The sequence below is a fragment of the Apium graveolens genome, chromosome 1 (genome assembly GCF_009905375.1).
Source record: "Apium graveolens cultivar Ventura chromosome 1, ASM990537v1, whole genome shotgun sequence".
NCBI lineage: Eukaryota > Viridiplantae > Streptophyta > Magnoliopsida > Apiales > Apiaceae > Apium > Apium graveolens.
The window spans coordinates 45691390-45708212 of record NC_133647.1 but is presented as its reverse complement, the minus strand read 5'-3'; positions in this window follow the sequence as shown (position 1 = coordinate 45708212).

Sequence of the window (16823 nt, the reverse complement as noted above, 5' to 3'; positions counted from 1 at the left end):
CCTCATAGGAAATTGAATATTCACAGAAACAGTCAGTTCACTATCAGAGTTTAGAAATTCACATCAAACAACAATCAGTACTTAAGCAATTTTCAATTAAGCACAGAATACACAAAGAGAGTAATTTCTGTAAATACTGATCATAAAGTCTGATGCATCAGAACAAAAGCTAAGCAAATTTAGAGAAAGAACCTGAAACCATTCCAAGTTCATTTACCAATCTTGTAAAAGTAGCTTCACACAGTGGTTTTGTGAAGATATCTGCTAGTTGTTGATCTGTTGGAACAAAGTGCAGTTCCACTGTACCTTTATCCACATGTTCCCTTATGAAGTGGTACCTAATGCTGATGTGCTTTGTTATTGAGTGTTGAACTGGATTACCTGTCATGTCATAGCAATAGCACTTTGATTATCACAGTAAATAGGGATTTTAAAATATGTTACCCCATAATCCAGTAACTGATTCTTCATCCAAAGAATCTGTGCATAACAGCTTCCTGCAGCAATATATTCTGCTTCTGCAGTTGATGTGGAAATTGACTTTTGTTTCTTGCTAAACCAAGAAACCAATCTGCCTCCAAGAAATTGGCAGCTTCCACTTGTGCTTTTCCTGCCAATTTTGCAACCTGCAAAATCTGCATCTGAGTAACCTATTAGTTTAAAATATGGTTCTCTGGGATACCACAATCCCAGATCAGATGTTCCATTAAGATACTTGAAATTCTTTTCACAGCTGTTAAGTGAGGTTCTCTTGGATCTGCTTGAAATCGTGCACAAAGACATGTAGCATACATGATATCAGGTCTACTAGCAGTTAGATAGAGTAGAGAGCCAATCATACCTCTGTAATCAGTAATATCTACTGATTTACCAGTATCCTTATCCAGTTTTGTTGCAGTGGTCATGGGAGTGGATGCACTTGAACAATCTTGCATTCCAAATTTCTTCAGCAAATTTCTGGTGTACTTGGTTTGACAAATAAAAGTGCCTTCTTCATTCTGCTTCACTTGAAGGCCCAGAAAATAGCTAAGTTCCCCCATCATACTCATTTGATATCTTGACTGTATCAGTTTGGCAAACTTCTTGCAAAGTCTGTCATTTGTAGAACCAAAGATGATATCATCAACATATATCTGAACCAGAAGTAAGTCATTTCCATGGTTGAGGTAGAACAGTGTTTTGTCTATAGTTCCTCTATTAAATGCACTTTTCAGAAGAAACTGAGCTAAAGTCTCATACCATGCTCTTGGAGCTTGCTTAAGGCCATAAAGTGCTTTGTCAAGCCTGTAGACATGATTAGGATATTTGGGATCTACAAAGCCTGGAGGTTGTTCAACATATACTTCCTCCTCCAATTCTCCATTGAGAAAAGCACTTTTCACATCCATTTGAAAGACAGTAAACTTTTTGTGAGCAGCATAAGCCAAAAATATCCTTATGGCTTCCAATCTAGCAACTGGTGCAAATGTTTCATCATAATTAATTCCCTCCTGTTGAGAATATCCTTTTGTAACCAACCTTGCCTTATTCCTTGTAATTATGCCATCACTATCAGTTTTGTTTCTGAATACCCACGTTTTACCAACAACAGATCTGTTCTTTAGTCTTGGCACCAGAGTCCAGACTTTTTTTCTTTCAAATTCATTTAACTCTTCCTGCATTGCTTGCACCCAATCAGCATCTTGAAGAGCTTCTTCCACTTTCTTTGGTTCAGTCTGAGAAAGAAAAGAATTGTAAAGACATTCACTTGAAGTAGTTGTTCTAGTTCTGACACCTGCATCAGGATTTCTAATAATTAAGTCAGGTGTATGTGATTTAGTCCACTTCTGTTAGGAATATGTGTATTAGTTTGATGATAAGTTCAGCAAAACACTTAAGTAGAAATCTAGTGTTTGTAGCCTCAACGGATAAGACCATCTTGGCTATCCGTTGAAGGAGTAGCCTTACTTAGCAATAAGTTTGGTATTGTAGCACATCTCACTCTCTGGTTTCAAGCTGTAATTCTTAGATGTTGTTAGGAGATAATCAGTCATGTTGACTACTAATGGATGTACAAGTAGGAGGGCTAATTGTAAATACTTCATGCCTTGTAATTTTGTATAAGTGAAGAAGTATCAACTGATATTGAAGACCTTCAACGGATAAGAAACTAAGCTTCAACGGATGTCTCTAACGCTTCAACGGATAAGTGCCTCAACGGATAAGTGCTTCAACGGATAAAGCTTCAACTGCTAGAGCATCAACGGATAAAGCCATCAACGGATGAAAGCTTCAACAGATGCACTGCTAGAGCATCAACGGATAAAGCCATCAACGGATGAAAGCTTCAACGGATGCTCAGTCTCATAGCAGTTGACAGTGACAGTTAACAAAGCTGACAGAGGCACATGGATTGACAGAGATGTGGTAGCCTATTTCAGGAACAGCAGAAAAAGCAGTCGTTTTTAGTCTGGTTCAAAATGGAAAGTCAACAGATAATTCCATATTACACTGGATAAAAATGGAACAGAAACAAGTGGAGAACTATTGTCTTATTGTACTTTATCTTTGTTTTAACTTGAAAACTTGGTGATATATAAACCAAGTAGTAGCTAGTAATTAGATATGAATTTTCCCTGAGCTATTTAGAAATATCAAGAGAGAAAATCATCTAGTTTGTACTAGGAAGCAGCTGTGATTTAATTTTGAATCACAGATTTTCTGAAATAACACATCTCTGGTGGAACAACAAATCCACCAGAAAAGTTTTTATGTTCTTTGTGTTCATTTCATTTGTGTTTAAATATATATCTGTCTGCATCAGCTCCAAGCAATTCACACACATTTGATCACTCAAACACTTAGTCTTACAAATTGCTCAAAACTTGAAATTTTTTTGAGATTTACATTCAACCCCCCCTTCTGTAAATCTCATTATTAGTCCACTGGGAATAACAATTGGTATCAGAGCAAGCTCTTAACATACAGAGAGTTTAAAGATCTATTCTGCTAACATCATGAGTAAGAAAGACATTGGTATAAAGATTCCAATCCTGGAAAGAGATAACTATCATCACTGGAAGGTGAAGATGCATTTACATCTTCTCTCTCAAGATGAAAGCTACATCAACTGCATTGAGAATGGTCCTCACATCCCACACAAGGTGGCCACAGCTGCTACTGCTACAGTTGCTGTTGGACAGTCTATTCCCAAGCCAAAGGCAGAATGGACTGTTGAAGATATTGAAGAGGTCCACAAGGACAAGAAAGCCATGAACATTTTGTTTAATGGCCTGGATCAAGATATGTTTGACAATGTCATCAATAGCCAAACTGCTAAGGAAATTTGGGATACTGTGCAGCGTATCTGTGAAGGCACGGAGCAAGTTAGAGAAAATAAAATGCAGCTTCTCATTCAACAATATGAATATTTCCACTTTGAAAAAGGAGAATCATTGAATGATACATTCAACAGATTTCAGAAACTATTGAATGGATTAAAGCTGTATGGGAGAATGTACCAAGTCAAGGACTCCAATCTAAAATTTCTAAGGTCTCTACCAAAGGAATGGAAGCCTATGACTGTTTCTCTAAGAAATTCTCAAGATTATAAGGACTTCACACTTGAAAGATTATATGGAATTTTGAAGACTTATGAACTTGAGATGGAGCAAGATGAGCTGTTGGAAAAGGGAAAGAGAAAAGGAGGATCAGTTGCACTTGTAGCTGACAGTGAAAAAGTTGAAGCCAGAAATGAGGGAAAGACAATTCCAAGTCTCAAAATTGGCACATATAAATCAGAATCAAGCAAGGGTAAAGAGCAAGTTGCTGAGGATGAAGACAATTCCAGTCAGGATGAATCTGATGATATTGATGAACATTTGGCCTTTCTGTCCAGGAGGTTTGCAAAGATGAAGTTCAGGAAAAACACAAAGTTCACTAAGCCAAACAAAAACATGGTGGACAAATCAAAGTTCAAATGTTACAACTGTGGCATTAGTGGACACTTTGCAAGTGAGTGTAGGAAGCCAAATTCTGAGAAAAAGAAATTTGAGCAAGTTGATTACAAAAGGAAGTATTTTGATTTGCTCAAACAAAAGGAAAGAGCTTTTCTCACTCAAGATGATTGGGCAGCAGATGGGGTAAATATAGATGATGATATGGAATATGTCAACCTAGCCCTGATGGCTAATTCTGATGAAATTGAAACTAGTTCATCAAGCAACCAGGTAATTACTACTGATCTCTCTCAGCTTTCTAAACATGAATGCAATGAAGCCATAAATGATATGTCCAATGAATTATATCATTTGCGTGTTTATCTTAAATCACTAGCTAAAGAAAACACTAGGATCAAAGAAAATAATGTGTTTTTAAGTGATAGGAATGCTGTGTTAGAGAGTCAGGTAATTGAGCTTGAAAAGATTAAACTTAAATGCTTGACTGTCGAGAGTGAACTAGAAGAAGCTGTTAAGAAAGTAGAAATTCTTTCTAAACAGTTAGAAAGTGAGCAAGAGGTAATCAAGGCCTGGAAAACATCTAGGGATGTTGGTGTTCAAATTGCCAAGGTTCAGGGAATTGAATCATTCTGTGAGGATGCTTGGAAGAAAAAAAAAGAAGTTAAAATTAATTGATGGATTGTCAACGGATGTGGAATCAACGGATGATGAAAGTTATCCGTTGAAGGAAGAAAAGGAGCATCCGTTGAAGGCTCATCAATTAAAATAGGCAAGTTCATTTAAAAATAAAAAGAATAATTCAACTCTCAAGAACTTTGTCAGAGAAGGAGCAAGTACATCCAGAGATGTCAGTAAGGTGAATATAGGACACATGACTTTAGATCAGTTGAAAGATAGGCTTAAGTTGGTTGAGGATAAGAAGGAAACTAAAAGAAAATCTAAAAGAAATGGGAAGGTAGGGATTAATAAACATAACAATTACACACCTGATAGGTATGCTCCTAGAAAAAGCTGTGTACATTGTAAAAGTGTTAATCACCTATCTGATAATTGCAAATCTGTTAAAAATGCTCCCATGCCTTCAAATCCCTCCATGTCTAACATGTCTATGTCACCTCTACATGCTATGCCTGTTATGTCTCACCAGAATCCCCATGCACATTTTGCAAACATGCCATACATTAACAATCCTTACTTTACTGCATTTAGTATGCCTCAAATGCCATACAATATGCCTATGTGAAATAACATGTTTGCACAACCTATGCCTTATCAAATTCAATCAAATGTGTTAAATGATTCCGTGACTAACCCTACACTTCAATCAACCACATCTGAGACCAAGGTTGATCCAAAGTTACCTAAGTCAAAAGATGCAGGAGGAATGAAGTCTAGGAAAAAGACTAACAAGGCTGGAACCAAGGAAACTTGGGTACCAAAATCAACTTGATTGATTTTGTTGTGTGCAGGGACAAAAAAGGAATCTATGGTACTTGGACAGTGGTTGTTCAAGACACATGACAGGAGATTTCACCCTGCTCACAGAATTGAAGGAGAGAGCTGGCCCTAGCATAACCTTTGGAGATGACAGCAAAGGATTCACTATGGGATATGGCTTGATTTCAAAAGAAAATGTCATCATTGATGAAGTTGCATTGGTTGATGGTCTCAAACACAATTTACTGAGCATCAGTCAACTATGTGATAGAGGGAATACTGTTTCCTTCAATTCTGAAGCCTGTATTGTCACAAGTAAAAAGGACAATAAAGTGGTTCTAACTGGAGTTAGAAAAGGAAATGTGTACTTAGCTGATTTCAACTCTACAGATGCAGAATCCATTACTTGTCTTCTCAGCAAAGCAAGTACAGTTGAAAGTTGGCTATGGCATAAGAAGCTGTCCCATTTGAATTTCAAAACAATGAATGATCTGGTCAAAAAGGACTTAGTTAGAGGAATGCCTCTAGTGGAATTCACAAGGGATGGACTGTGTGATGCTTGTCAGAAAGGAAAGCAAAAGAAAGTATCATTCAGTAAGAAGCTTGAATCTGCAATTGATGAACCACTGCAACTTCTTCACATGGATTTCTTTGGACCAGTTAATGTATTGTCAATTTCAAGGAAAAGATACTGCCTAGTGATTGTAGATGATTTCTCAAAGTTTTCATGGGTTTATTTTCTTGGATCAAAGGATGAAGCTAGTGAAATCATCATCAATCATATCAAGCAAGTCAACAATCATCCTGATTTCAAAGTAAGGAATATTAGGAGTGACAATGGAACTGAGTTCAAGAATTCAACCATGAAGATGTTCTGTGGAGTAAATGGGATCATGCATGAGTTCTCAGCTCCAAGAACTCCACAACAAAATGGTGTGGTGGAAAGGAAGAACAGATCACTAATTGAAGCTGCAAGGACAATGCTTGAGGAGTCAAAGCTCCCAACTTATTTTTGGGCTGAGGCTGTTAACTGTGCATGTTACACTCAGAATATTTCTCTAATCAATCAAGCAAAATGCATGACTCCCTATCAATTATTCAAGAGAAGAAAACCAACTTTAAACTTTCTACATGTCTTTGGTTGCAAATGTTACATCTTAAGGAATCAATCTGATCACAAAGGAAAGTTTGATGCAAAGGCTGATGAAGGAATATTTGTTGGTTATTCTGCTAGAAAATCATATAGGGTCTACAATCTAAGAACCAACATTGTCATGGAATCTGTACATGTTGTGCTTGATGATAAAAAGATTGATGGACTAACAGATGAGGGACATCATGAAGGACTCAAATTTGACAATATTGAGATATATTATGATGATAGTGAAGAAGAGAATGATGAAGAAGACATCTCAAGAAGAAACAAGAATCTGCCTTTGGATAATGCACAGACTGCATCCGTTGAAAGTCAAAATTCAGCTTCCGTTGAAAGAGGCAATGCAGCATCCGTTGAAAGACAAAGTGCATCATCCGTTGAAGTTCATAACGAAGCATCCGTTGATCACAGTCTGTCAACGGATAATCACTTCACCTCATCAGTTGATAGAACTCCCATTTCCTTTCAAAGGATCAGCAACTCAGGGGGAGTTTCAACAAATCAACATTCTATCTCTCATCATGACAATACTGAGGCAACCTCATTAAGGGCTAATCTACCACCTCAAAGGAAATGGACCAAGAATCACCCTTTTGAACTGATCATTGGTAATGCTACATCAAAAGTACAAACTAGAAGGGCTACTCAAGATGAATGTCTGTATAGTAGCTTTCTATCACAGGAGGAACCTAAGAGAGTGGAAGAAGCTCTATTGGATCCAGATTGGATTTTAGCAATGCAAGAGGAGCTAAACCAATTTGAGAGGAACAAAGTATGGAAGCTGGTACCCAAGCCAAAGAACAAGAGTTCTATTGACACAAAATGGGTATTCAGAAACAAGATGGATGAAAATGGCATTGTCATAAGGAATAAAGCCAGATTGGTTGCCAAAGGCTATTCTCAACAAGAGGGAATAGATTTTGATGAAACATTTGCTCCAGTTGCAAGACTAGGAGCCATCAGAATCTTTCTAGCCTATGCAGCTAATGCCAATTTCAAAGTCTATCAGATGGATATCAAGTGTGCATTTCTAAATGGAGAATTGGAGGAAGAAGTTTATGTAACCCAACCTCCTGGTTTTGAAGATCCAAATTTTCCAGATAATGTGTATTATTTGTTGAAAGCACTCTATGGACTAAAGCAAGCACCTAGAGCCTGGTATGAGACTTTATCAAAGTTCCTTCTAGATAATCACTTCACAAGAGGTACTGTTGACAAAACTCTCTTCTTTAGAAATGTTAATGGCTCTAAGATACTTGTACAAATTTATGTAGATGATATTATATTTGGATCTACAGATGATAAACTTTGTAAAAAGTTTGCTAAATTAATGCAAAGTAAATATGAAATGAGCATGATGGGAGAGCTAACTTACTTTCTTGGTTTACAAGTTAAACAAGTTAGTGGTGGAATTTTCATTAGTCAAACTAAATATATTTATGATCTTTTAAAGAAGTTTGACTTAATGGATTGTTCACCTGCAAAAACTCCCATGGCCACTGCCACCAAGCTTGAATTAAATAAGGCTGAAAAGTCTGTGGATATTACAAGTTATAGAGGCATGGTTGGCTCACTTTTATATTTAACTGCCAGTAGACCTGATATTATGTTTTCTACATGTCTCTGTGCTAGATTTCAAGCTGACCCTAAAGAATCTCACTTAGTGGCTATTAAAAGAATTTTCAGATATCTCAAAGGGACTCCAAATCTAGGAATTTGGTACCCTAGAGAGTCTGGTTTTGATCTAATTGGCTACTCAGATGCAGATTATGCAGGTTGTAAATTAGACAGGAAAAGCACAACAGGCACCTGTCAATTTCTAGGAAACAAGCTTGTATCATGGTTCAGCAAGAAGCAGAATTCTGTTTCCACATCAACAGCTGAAGCTGAATACATTGCAGCTGGTAGTTGTTGTGCACAAATACTGTGGATGAGGAATCAGTTATTTGACTATGGTATAACTGTTGACAAAATTCCAATATTTTGTGATAACACAAGTGCCATTGCCATTACTGAAAATCCAGTGCAGCACTCAAGAACCAAGCACATTGATATCAAGTACCACTTCATTAGGGAACATGTGATAAAAGGTACAGTGGAACTTCATTTTATTCCAAGTGAAAAGCAGATTGCAGACATATTTACCAAGCCACTTGATGAATCAACATTCACAAGATTAGTAAGTGAGTTATGTATGCTTAACTATTCATAATCTATGTCATCTATGTAATTTGTCTTGTAGCCTGAAATGAATTTGCTGCAAGAACAAAGTTGGCTGTAATCAAGATTATCCTATCAACGGATATTCCCTATCCGTTGAAAGCCAAAATTGTTCTATCAACGGATATTCATTATCCGTTGAAAGACAAATACATTTCTGGTAATTTTATCCTTCAACGGATAAAATAGTGTTGTTCATCAACGGATAACTATTTACCTTATCCGTTAATGTGTCACGTTAGTGAGTCACAGCCGTTGATTCTTTTACTCAACCGTTGATACAGATATACAGTGTTGTATGTATTTGTATTTACGGTAGTTTTCAGAATTTCTATAGTTTCTTTTATTCCTGAACGGCTTTCACTTACTTAAAAGTATCATTTAATTGTTTTAATTTGTGTTTTAATTCAGGAAAGTATAAAAGCCCAATTGAATTCTTATTTTCACTTTACGCTTTCTTGCAATTATCATTCTCTTTTTCTCTCAATTCTCAAGTTCTTCTCTGCAACCTCTACTCACAAAAATGGCACCAGTAGTCAAAATTATGTCTCAAACATGATTTGTTTATGAAAAGAATAATTTCATAGTCTTGGTTGAAAAGAAGGAAGCCCATTCTGATTATCACAAGATGATGGACTTCATCAAGAACTGGAAACTGAGCTATGCAATGCTGGAAGCCCCAACCATCTACTGTGAAGTGATTGAGGAGATTTGGACAACTGCAGAGTTCAACTCCACTGATATGACTATTGCCTTCTCTCTCAAAGGTAAGGACTATTGAATTAATTGTGATGATTTACAATCTTGCTTTAAGTTGCCTGAGAATAATGCCATGACACCACACACTGATAAAGATGTCTCTGCTATGCTAGATTCCATAGGCTATGCTTTTGATTCTACTAGTTTAGGTAGTATTAGAAGGAAAGGCCTTAGAAAAGAATGGAGTTTTCTTGGAGATGCCTTTATTAAGGTTTTCTCTGGGAAGATTAGCAATTTTGATGCTATCACTTCATCTCTTGTTAATATGCTCTATATGCTAGTTTCTGATAGGTACTTTAATTTTAGCAACTGTGTTATGCTAGAATTAGGTTCCAGATTAGGTAACAAAGCTAATAGACCACATAACATCTACTTTTCTAGATTCTTTATGTTATTGGCTAACCATGTTGCTGAAGGTTTGGTTATATCTAATGAGAATAATAAACTCAAATGCTGGGCACAAGAGAAAAGGGTCCTTGCAGACCTTTTGAGAATGAACCTCAACAGCCAGGTGCCATTGGTATACTTGCCAATCATGAATGCACCACAGGTAAGTGAGGTAAATGTTTCTATAACTCCTACTATTTCCAACCCCAATGTTTCTTTGCCTTCTAGTGTGGCTATGGAACCTGTGTCATTGTCCAAACAGGCTCCTACCAAAGCCACCAAATCAAAAATCTCCAAAGTCAAGTCAAAGAAACCTACCTCTGTTGTTTCTCAAAAGACAACAGTTGTAACAACTACCATAAACCCTGAAGGGAGTGAACAGGGTGTGAGTGGTGAGGGGAGGGGTGAACATCAAAAAGCCCCCCAGGATAAGGTGGGAGAGGAGAGTGGTACCCATTCCAGCCAAGCAACAGTCTCTCAAAAGACTGTAGTGGTTCAAAAGGAGTCCAGCACATCCCTAGTTACATCCTCCCAAAAGGATGTAACTATTGAAAATAGTCCCCATCCAGGGACACAGAACAAAAGAGGGAGGGACACTGAAGCTACACATTCACCAATTCAAGCCTTTTCAAGGAAGAAAAAGGCCAAAACCCTAGTTTCCACACAAGGGGCACACACAGCACAGATACACCAACCAGTATATGTGCTTTCTCAAATTCAGCTTGATGTGATTCCAGCAAATGTGGAATCACAGCCCCATTCTCTCAATATAGACACACACCATTCCTCAAACTCTCCTACACCCTCTCTGGATGTGGATATGATATTCACATCAATTCCTGATTCTCCCTTATTAAAACTCAGGGAGGAGCCCCACTCAAAACCTGGTGATCATTATCTTTTAGATGATTTGTTGGATCATCAGCCAATTCTTTCAGATGTAGTTGCAGAATCTGTGTCACGTCACTTAAAATCAATCCACACAGATTCAACAATTATATCACTTTCTATCTCTACATCATTTCCTTCTTCAACGGATATCTCTCATCCGTTGACAAGTGGTTGTTCTTCAACGGATAAGCTTAACAACAGTTATCTGTTGATACCATCAGTTTCCACTTCAACGGATACTCCCTATCCGTTGATGGCCTCTACACACTTAACAGAAACAACTCAAACTGTAGAGGACATGGCAACTGTACAATCACTTTTAGGCTTGAGGGAAGGGAGTGATTTTTTGAGTGAGAGGCTGGGTTGCTCCCAGGCAAAAGGAGAGGATGAGAGTCACCAAATGCATGCTATTTCTTCCAGCATGGCAAAAGTAAGTGAGAGGAGTGCCACCTTAGAAGGTGAAGGTGAGGGTGTGTGTGAGCCAGAGGGAGCCCCTGATGCAAGAAAAGAGAGAAATTGAGAGAAAGGCAGGTACAGAAGCTATAAGGGTGGATCCAGCCATTGCTAGTGAGTTAATGAAAGTGGATGATGCAGATAAGGGAAAACAATTTCAGCAACACTACAAAGCTGTCATTGATAACATTTCCTTGGATGCTGACACTTTTACTCACCCTGTTTCAGCCTATCAATTATTGGCTGCACAGGGCAATGTGGAGGCAGAACAGACACTACACATTGTACACGCTTCAGAATCTCTTCTAAGAGACAAAGCTGCTGTCAACAGGCTGCCTTCTCAAGCTGGTGAGCCATCTGAAGAATTTGGAGTAAATTCTAATGATGATGACTCTAATTCTTTGAATGAGAGCATGAACTTAGGGGGAGTAGCAGGCCCAAGTTCTGTTCCTAATCTTCCTACATGGGCATGGGCCAAACCATCAACACCAGGAGAGTTTGGTGTCACTTTGGTCAAACAAGTCAAGACAATTCAGCAAGCCATTCAGGAGACTCAGGATGCTGGCACCAAGGCAATTCTTCAAGCACATCTGGAATCTCTGCATCTCTTGCAGTTGCAGCATTACCAGCACAATCTAAGTGTGGATGAGCTCAAGCTGGACATTGCTGATCTGAAATCCTACAATGCTGAGAAATTGGATTCAGTTATACCCTATGGTACTATGCAAGATTTGTTGGGGAGACTAAGGAAGGCCTCTGATGCTGATAAGAGGTTGGCCAGATTGGAAGATACGGTTCAAATAATTGAAAACTCTATGGTCACCATTCTTCAGAATCAACAAACTCAAACAAATTTCCTCATGCAGCTGGCACAAGCACAAGGCTTGACCCCTACCCTTGATGATAACAAAAAGGGGGAGAATAAAGGGGAAGGGGAAGGAGAGCCATCTACAACAGTTCACATTTCTCAAGTGCTAGTTCCTGTCATCACAACTTCTCCACCAATTCAAGTCAAAGGAAAGCTAGATGGAATTGATCTAATCCAGATAGCAGCAGCTGAATTGCAAGTCAAAGAGCAAAGGAAGAAGATTGATGAAAAGATGCAACTAATATTTGGTTCTACAACTTCTCAATCACAATCTGTGAAGCATAGCACAAAAGTGGAATCAATTATTATGGAACTCAAGCCAGTAGGGAGGCATAAGGATGGAGAAACTTCTTCCAAAGATCTGCAACCTATGGTTCTCAAGCCCAACAACAGATCCAATAAGGACTCTACAAAGAATCCTCTAAAAGAGGTGGATTTTCCTCTTCCAAAAGCAGATAAGGACAAGCTTTTAGGAAGGAGTATTGCATATCTCAAAGAGACCATGGATGAGGCTGTAAGGAGAAACATGGCTATTATTTTCATAGAGGGAAAGAGCATATGTGTGATGCAAGGACATCCCAAATTCTCAATAGCCAAGAAGGAAGAAACCAAAAGGTTGAAGGAAGAAGCCAAACAGCTAAAGGCTGACAAAAGAGCACAAGCAAAGCTTGAAAAAAAGCTAGAGTCAAGTCAGGCTGAAGATCAGAAAGTAATTGAAGACAAAGGTGAAGATGAAGCTATGGGGGACATGGTTGGTACTGAGATGGAGGAAAGAAGTAAGGAAGAATGGCAGAAAGGGAAAAGAAAGAAGGTCAATGCAAAGAGAAAGAAGGTAGATAAGACTGAAGAAACCCAATTAATATCCAAACCACTACCCTCCATTCCTGAACCCATTGTACCTGACCCCTTCATGAACATTCATGGTGAAACAATCATTCCCAAGGAGGAACCAATTGATTGGGACACCATCAAATTGCCCACCTTCCTAACCTCTTCTCCATCATCAAAGAAGCAGAAAAGAAGAATCAAATCAACACCCTCTAAAGCCTCAATCAAATTCACACAGAAGCCTAAGTCCAAACCTCAAAACTCTAAAGATGATTATGTTCACATCTGTGACATAAAAGAATTTTCAGACATTGAACTCTATCTGGATGAGCTGGAGGATGTAAGGGGAATAGCTGCCTACAGACAGCTACCAGAAAGACTGGTGTTCAAATACAAAGGAGCTGGGGAAAGAACATGGCCTCTTCACAGAATTCTGAATGAAGGCTACACTACCTTGATTAGAGTCTACTCAGCCATACATAAGGATTCTGGCTTTACCAGAACTGCCAGGACTGAGATTCTCAACAAGATTGCCAACATAAGGAAAACTTGGAGGGAGCCCAATGCTTTGCCTAGAACTTTACTCATTCCAGAGAGAGGTATTACAATTCACAAATCACCTCATTGGTTGATGGAGTTCAGAGACAACAAAGGAGTCAGAAGATTTTTCAGAATTGAAGATCAGCTAAAGATTGCCAGGAATGAAACTCTCAAGGATATGCAATCTAAGTTAGATATCAATGAAGAAGATGAAGCTGAATTCTACAGACAACTTCAACTTCAAATGGAGGAAAATGACAGGAGGCTAGGAAAGAAAACCAGGGATCAAAGGAAAAGAAAGTAATTTGCTCAAGCTAAAGGAGCACCCTTGGAAACAATGTATTTCTTCAATTTCATCTCAGCATATACACTTTTGCAGCACTTTTGAATTTCTGCTTAGTTACAGTTTATATATTTGTTAAGTGTTTTGTTATCATCAAGCTAAACCCAAATTTATGCCTACAGTTCTAGTAGACATAAATAGGGGGAGATTGTTAGGAATATGTGTATTAGTTTGATGATAAGTTCAGCAAAACACTTAAGTAGAAATCTAGTGTTTATAGCCTCAACGGATAAGACCATCTTGGCTATCCGTTGAAGGAGTAGCCTTACTTAGCAATAAGTTTGGTATTGTAGCATATCTCACTCTCTGGTTTCAAGCTGTAATTCTTAGATGTTGTTAGGAGATAATCAGTCATGTTGACTACTAATGGATGTACAAGTAGGAGGGCTAATTGTAAATACTTCATGCCTTGTAATTTTGTATAAGTGAAGAAGTATCAACTGATATTGAAGACCTTCAACGGATAAGAAACTAAGCTTCAACGGATGTCTCTAACGCTTCAACGGATAAGTGCCTTAATGGATAAGTGCTTCAACGGATAAAGCTTCAACTGCTAGAGCATCAACGGATAAAGCCATCAACGGATGAAAGCTTCAACGGATGCACTGCTAGAGCATCAACGGATAAAGCCATCAACGGATGAAAGCTTCAACGGATGCTCAGTCTCATAGCAGTTGATAGTGACAGTTAACAAAGCTGACAGAGGCACATGGATTGACAGAGATGTGGTAGCCTATTTCAGGAACAGCAGAAAAAGCAGCCGTTTTTAGTCTGGTTCAAAATGGAAAGTCAACAGATAATTCCATATTACACTGGATAAAAATGGAACAGAAACAAGTGGAGAACTATTGTCTTATTGTACTTTATCTTTGTCTTAACTTGAAAACTTGGTGATATATAAACCAAGTAGTAGCTAGTAATTAGATATGAATTTTCCCTGAGCTGTTTAGAAATATCAAGAGAGAAAATCATCTAGTTTGTACTAGGAAGCAGCTGTGATTTAATTTTGAATCACAGATTTTCTGAAATAACACATCTCTGGTGGAACAACAAATCCACCAGAAAGGTTTTTAAGTTCTTTGTGTTCATTTCATTTATGTTTAAATATATATCTGTCTACATCAGCTCCAAGCAATTCACACACATTTGATCACTCAAACACTTAGTCTTACAAATTGCTCAAAACTTGAAAAAGTTTTGAGATTTACATTCAACCCCCCTTCTGTAAATCTCATTGTTAGTCCACTGGGAATAACAACTTCCTTGCAGATGGAAGGTTTTCTCTAAAACTGGATGCTCCCCCATGATCCATGCTATCTTCATCAACATTTTCTGATGCTCCCCCTAAAACTATGCTCTCTGAGTTGGATCCTTCAGAATTTAAGTTTTCAGAATTATCAGAACTTGGCTTATCAGAACTTGACGAATCAGAACTTGAAGAGCCAGTTGTATGTTCTGATACTTCTTGAGAGGTGGTTGTATCTTGAGTATGCTCCCCCTGCATAGGTGCATCTTCCTTTGGCGTAGTCACCACAGTTTCAATAACATCAGAGTTTAATCCATCAGAGTTTGCAGTATCAGGATTTAGACTGTCAGGATTTTCAGTATCAGAATTTAAGTCTTCATTTTCAAATCTCAGCTGGTCATGATCATTGAAATCTTCAAGTCCAGTAATCTTTTTATCATCAAAAGAGACATTGATATATTCCATGACCACTCTTGTTCTCAAGTTATAGACTCTGAAGGCTTTTATGGAAAGTGGATATCCAACAAAGATTTCTTCATCAGCTTTTAGATCAAATTTGGATAGCTGTTCAGGGTGAGTCTTAAGAACAAAACATTTGCATCCAAATACATGAAAATACTTCAGATTTGGCTTCTTTTTCTTCACCATCTCATATGGTGTCTTTCCTTGCTTGTTAATGAGTGTTGCATTCTGAGTAAAATAAGAAGTCTGCACAGCTTCAGCCCAGAAATAGGTTGGAAGCTTTGCTTCATCAAGCATTGTACGTGCAGCTTCAATGAGAGTTCTATTCTTTCTTTCAACAACTCCATTTTGCTGTGGAGTTCCAGGAGCAGAGAATTCCTGATTGATTCCATGGTCTTTGCAGAACTCTTCCATTATTAAATTCTTGAACTCTGTACCATTATCACTTCTTATTATCTTCACTGAATCTTTGACCAATTTATCCAGCTGCTTGACATAATCAATCAAGAGAGATGCAGTTTCACTTTTTGTGTGCAAGAAATACACCCATGTGTATCTGGTGAACTCATCCACTATGACCATAGCATATTTCTTCTTTGTAATAGACATGATTATTACTGGACCAAATAGATCAACATGTAGTAGGTGATAAGGCACAAGAATTGATGAATCATTCTTGCTCTTGAATGAGGATTTCCTTTGTTTAGCCTTTTGACAAGAATCACAAAGGCCATCAGGAGCAAATACTGACTTTGGCAGTCCTCTCACAAGATCTTTCTTGACTAGTTCATTTATATTGTTAAAATTTAAATGAGAGAGTTTCTTGTGCCAATTCCAGCTTTCTTCAATTGATGCTCTACTCATCAGACAGATTGCAGAACCATCAGTACTTGTTGAAATCTTGGCTTCATAGATGTTACCATGCCTGTATCCTTTCAGAACTGCTTTGCATGTAAAAATTACTAATAACTTCACAGTGTTCTTCAAAGAAATCCACATGATAACCTCTGTCACAGATTTGACTAACACTCAGCAGATTGTGTTTAAGTCCTGAGACCAGAGCTACTTCTTTAATGATGACATTCCCAAGATTGATATTACCATATCCCAATATTTTTCCAATGTTGCCATCTCCATAAGAAACACTTGGTCCAGCCTTCTCCACAAAGTCTGATAGCAGGGCTTTATTTCCAGTCATATGTCCTGAACATCCACTGTCCAGAACTAGGATGTTTTTCCTGTTGCCCTGCAATCACAAAGACCACTAATGATTAATTTTAAGGACCCAGACTTGC